General features: G+C 32.2%; 1 long non-coding RNA gene across 1 annotated transcript; it reads left to right on the top strand.

Annotated features, from left to right (window-relative positions):
* The first annotated feature begins 658 nt into the window (after nucleotides 1–658).
* On the top strand, nucleotides 659–4,147 carry LOC132714140 (uncharacterized). The gene is made up of 2 exons (XR_009623527.1): nucleotides 659–2,989; nucleotides 3,655–4,147. It is a non-coding gene; the product is annotated as an uncharacterized LOC132714140 (long non-coding RNA).
* The last annotated feature ends 1,599 nt before the right edge of the window (nucleotides 4,148–5,746 follow it).

The following is a 5,746-nucleotide window of genomic DNA, read 5'->3' as shown; positions in this document are numbered from 1 at the left end:
ACAGTTTATCTGTCCGCAACGACGGTTAAGAAATTAACTTGACGAAATCCGCGGTAAATTTACATTTTTTATATAAAAAGCAGGTATTTGAAATTTATTATTACGGTACCATAATACTTTCAGTTTCAAAATAAAAAAGAAGCCGATGTAAGTTATTCACAGATGATCAAAGATGCAATATTTAAGATTTATTGGGTTATGTAGTCAAATTTATTAACGCACAATTGTTTTACGGGTAATGTATTGCGGCCTTTACACGTGAAGAAAATTTATTCATTTTTTAGTACAAAATATTGCCGAGATTGTCAATATTGCCATATTCATAGAATATTTAAATTTCATTCATCATTTATATCATTATTATTTTTTGTAAATCTGTTTTCAAATGTCGGTGCAGTGAAGTAGACAATCATCGTAAAATCGTGTGGCTGTCTCGATTCGGGCCTTTTTAATGTCACTCGTATATTTTAATCCGTATATTTTAATTATTCTTTTTATTTGAATGCCTGTAGAAAGATATTTATGATACTTTTTAATGTAACGCTAGAAAAACAATAAAAATATTTACAGTTTGAGTCAGTATTTTGCGAAATAAAAGTAACTGTTGATTATTTTTTACACATCGCTTAAATTTCTTTCAAGTTTAATTACTTTTGAAGGGGGGGGGGGTTTAAGTGATAATTAAAAAACTTAATTTCCAAACTTTCATTACCAGGTTACATGTGATAATTGCAACACTCAATCTTCAAAAACAAATAGAATTTGAATGTATATTTTGTATATGCGCGTTCTTTAACTACAGTCCATGGCATATATGTGGTAAGAAAATGATTCTGAAGAGGATATATATAAATACAATGTAAATCTATTTTCTTTATTAACATTTATAAATGAAATTGAAAATATACAACTAAATTTGTATAGTCCTTTTTCTGAAAAATAATGAAAATAAACATGTGATAAATAAATCATTTGACGTGAATTGTTAAGGATAACCATGAAAAAAGTATGTGTCAAAATAAAAAATAATATTATAAAACAGCTGTTCTCTATGCCAATAAAAGTTTCTTCCTTGCCAATCTAATGAATTCATCTATAGGAATGCTTGTCTAGAATGGTCTGAAAATATATTTAATACACTTATTAGTGGAATATTTACTATATTTATACTAATATACAGGTAATCAAATAAAAAATGTACAAATCATTTGGAAATAATTCACAGAAATAAAGACACATTTCAAACATGAATTTCTTTAAAAGTTTTTTAGCAATCAAGAAACATTTTTTTGCAATGCCATCATTAAACCATGTAAAAAATAATTATCTTATTCTGAATCGCGGTAATAATTCGTGCTTGAAGTAAAAGGGCGGCGAAGTGTAGAGAGTATGCCTAAACAATAGGCGAGTATTTTTTAAATTAGGTATTTTTTAACTAAGCGTTGCAGCGTTCTATCAGCATATTTTCATATATTAATACTTTAGCGACACAAAATAATACTGCATCAATACATTCATATGTGTATAATTTTTCACAAAGCTGCAATAACACCACATACTCCGGTGAAAATCTGTCATATTTCGTACTCCGCGCGTTCCGCCATCTCATTCTGTCCACCTTTATCCGATTACGCGCATGCGCACGACGGGACTTTAAGCTAAACGAAAGTGTCCGATCCTTGTAATATAAATCCGTGGTTTAAGTTATAATTGGACGACTTCTTCATCAGTAATTTAAATTGAAACAGCAGGGTGTTATAGATAAAACTTTATTACCCCTGTATAATATTACACAATTTGTATTGTACACTTCCTTTGAATAACTGGATATTGGTCAGGCGGCAAGTGTCAAACAAATTGGCACGCCAACGGTTGTTCATTCAACCGGGAATTTTATAAAAACCATGATATAATTAATCAGTTACGCTTATATTATTAAAATGGTAATTTATGTAACGTTTAAATATACCGATCAATGTTTATGGATTTTGAGAAGGGACAAATTGTGTGACGTGCATTATTAAAAATATCATGTATTACCACGGATTTATATTATGTAATATAAATCGGTGGTATTACGAAGAACCGGATAAAATGTGTGTTATATCTCTTCCAAACAACCAATCTTAACTTCTCAAAATTTTGAAAAAAATAATTAATTATTTAAAATCTATTTATGTGACTTAATTTTTTCTGTTTGCATCACAGGCAAATCGGATAAAGGATATATATAATCAGGTATATATTGAACATATTGAAAAATGCATTATCACCTGTTCTGATATTTTTTTTCAGAATTATAATTAATCTCGATTTCATGTTTTAAAATTTCTTTTGTTTTTATATGAACTATTTCAACAGCAAATAAGTTGACTTTTCATTTGCTAATAGATACATTAATTTACACATCTTCTTTAAAAAATGATCTCAGCTAGTGTCAGGTCCGTGATCGTAAATTCTTAAACAAGTATCTTTTCCATGCCTTTTTATGACATTCTTCCCTCAAAGCTATAAGACATCTTTTCTATATTTGTTAAAAGCTTTTTCATATAATTTTCTACCGTTTACCTTGAACTAACTCGGTATTGTCTATGAACTTCTACTATATTTCTATGTTGGGCGAAGGATTTTCTGCCCTACGCAGATTGCGCATGCGCGAGAAAATTCTTATTCGGGTCGATTTTTCATAGCAACGGACCGCGTCGTAAAAAGGTCTATATCGGCATTCAATATTTAAGCCGAGCCATGTATTTTCTAAATAAGTTGCCCACTAAATACAACCAGACATAATTCATCTCATATGGTGGGTGAATATGAGACGCATTTGGCATGACGTTTATTCAATATTGCGAATTCAAGCTAATTTAACTTCTAATGGTTCCATTTAACTTTGCCACTAGGTGTGGGAAGAAGCCCTGCTTGGTTAGCACGAACAAGTTGTAAGTTTGTACCGGAATATGGTATTGCTGTACTCCAGTCTAATGTATGGGTAGGTGCCAAAGCAGGAAGTATACTCGACATCACTAATTCCGTGTTTGCAAAATGGCCGACATATGGTCTACGTCTGGCTCATTTAAACTAATTTTGACTAAACATGTGGTTGTTTCCTTGTGTCATACAGCAGAAAATACCTATATGTTACAGCTTATGACAATTTCTGTACCATCAGTTTTATATATTGTTTTCTTTCTTGCTTCAAAACGTTAAGTACCGTGAAGAGCACAGTATTAAGTTTTAATGTGTCATATACATGTATATTTTGCTTGATTACATGGCTGTCATGTGCTAGCTAATAATAAAACATTTCGAGTACATACTTTAAACATCAAACATGCAGGCTACCATGTACCACGATACTTATATATAATATTTCTTCAAGAAAAAGTCTTGATCGCCGTATAGAATGATAATTAATGCATACATGCCTCTGAAAACCGCTGAACAAAAGAATAGAAATTAGCAGGGTTTTCTTTACAATATAATCGTCAAATTTTCGATTGCACAAGTTAAGTTTAAAAGTAAGAAAGTGTTTATACGTTTGTTCAAAGTAAATGTTTAAAAATTTGGACAAGTTTCAAATTACATGACAGACCTTGCTCCAACTAAATTGTATTTTGAGTCATATCAACTTTTCCTATTCTGTTACCTCTATAGATACTTTGAAAATCTGTATATCGGCTGGGGCCAAAAGAAACTTGAAGTCGTTTTTTGAGACTGCACCACCCGAAATGACTCTTACTGAATTTCCAAGTGGACCGGAAATAACAGAAGCAGGCGATCCAACGTAGCGCTCCAAAATAGGAACTTGAAGCTGAATCGACGATGACGACGATGATGATATTGTCGACGATGATGGTGAAGGGGATGCACAGTTTGATTAAATATCGTATTCATATGTACATGAAATGTTTGCAATGCGTCTACAAGAAGGGAACAGGGATTATTAATATGTTTACATCGTTTTAAAATTAGGAACAGGTGTAACAAGAACTACGTTTACAAGTTTAGTGCATGGGACAATATGCATTTTGTTTGAATAATATCTGAGTAGTACAAATAAAATTTCAATTTTGAAAAGAAAATAAAATATACGTACTATTTGGTGCTATTGTCCATTTTTTGAATTAAATCTACAAATCGTTTGAAACTTTTCGTTTATTATTTAAAAATATGTTCAATTTGAAAATAATTACCCTTGTCTAAATTGTCTTTGCGCTTTCACGATATCCGCTATTTGAGTTAGGATCATTGACTCGGATGGGCTGAACCTTGAAGCCATTGGTACTTTTTAGACGAGATATTCTTATTTTTTTATTGACCGTTCGCTTACTTCGAGTAAACTGACTCCTTTTGTCCACTAGATTATGTATAAGTTACTCTAATGTTCACTGTTAGAAAAATAATCTAGTATCTGTTGTTAGTGGGTTATTTTTATGCCCCGGCCATGCAAATGAAAAGGTGGGATATACATGTATATAGCATTACCCCTGTCAGTGCGTGTGTTTCAAAAACATTGACCGGCCCAAAACGTAGTCATTCATGGGATTTTTACACAAATTGGCACAAATGTTAAGCATGATAAAATGTCCTGTCATGCGCAGGACTCTAAAGTGTAGCTCATACTTGAGGTCAAAGGTCAGCAGTTAGAAAATATTTTTTCCTGCACGTAACTCTGTCATGCATCAAGCGATTTCGACATAAATTGGCACAAATGTTAAGCTTGATGAGACGATTTGTCATGCACAAGACATACCTCTAGCTCCAAGGTCAAGGTCACTCTCAGATCTGGTTTAACATACACTTATTTTTCTTTACAAAAGAAAGGACTGTACATCCGGTGTCTAAAACATATATAAGGGCATCCGGGTCTTTCACACACTTTTAGTTCACCAAATAATTAAGTTGGGTATGGGACGGTCATTGAATTGACTTTTTTAACCAATTAATACCACAAGCATTCGTTTCATTTGTGACCAATGATCTTTGGTGTTATGGGATCACTCTTTTGACCATTCAGGCGACTTATTTCCTTATGCCATACAGCCGTTTCGAAATTTAAACCGGGAACTCTGTTGCGTAAGTGGCACATGGAAAAAGATAACTGAACATAATAAATATTTTAAACATTTTGTAATAATAAACAATAATGCATATGCACTAGAAATAACAATGTCTGTGCTCTGGACAAGAAGCCCATAAAACTTTCAACATTTGCCCAGTTTATTTTTTAAACATCTTTTTATTAGCAATTAGCCATGCAATTAGGTATATTTAACTGTCAAGATATGATATATAATTAAGAATTATTTAGCACCAATTTCGTGATAATCATTTATACTACGATTCATTTTCCAGATCTGACTAAATAAGGAAAAACAAAAACGTGTCCTTATGGACTCAAGGTTGTTTTTTTTTTTTTTTTTTTTTTGAAAAAACCATTGTAGATGTACCAATAAACTGATTCTTAAATTGCTTTTATATTTTATAGAGAAAATAAAGTTTACCTGTATCTGACAACAGTAACCTGATTCTGAACCAGTATAAACCAGTTACCTTGAGAGAACATGTAACTAACAACTTCCAAACTTCATTTGAAACACTCTCCACTGATGAACATTATCATACGCGGGAGAAATAAGTATTTTCATCGCGGACCTCGTCCGCGTGTGTGTCGCGGAAAAGCAAATCCGCGAAAACTCAGTGCTTTGCAAAGGACTTAACCTCGGAAACTTAAACTCACAAAATC

This window comes from Ruditapes philippinarum, unplaced genomic scaffold (assembly GCF_026571515.1).
Source record: "Ruditapes philippinarum isolate M1 unplaced genomic scaffold, ASM2657151v2 ctg12994_1_1_1_1, whole genome shotgun sequence".
NCBI lineage: Eukaryota > Metazoa > Mollusca > Bivalvia > Venerida > Veneridae > Ruditapes > Ruditapes philippinarum.
Note: the sequence above shows the minus strand (reverse complement) of the source record. Positions and strands in the feature narration are given on the sequence as shown.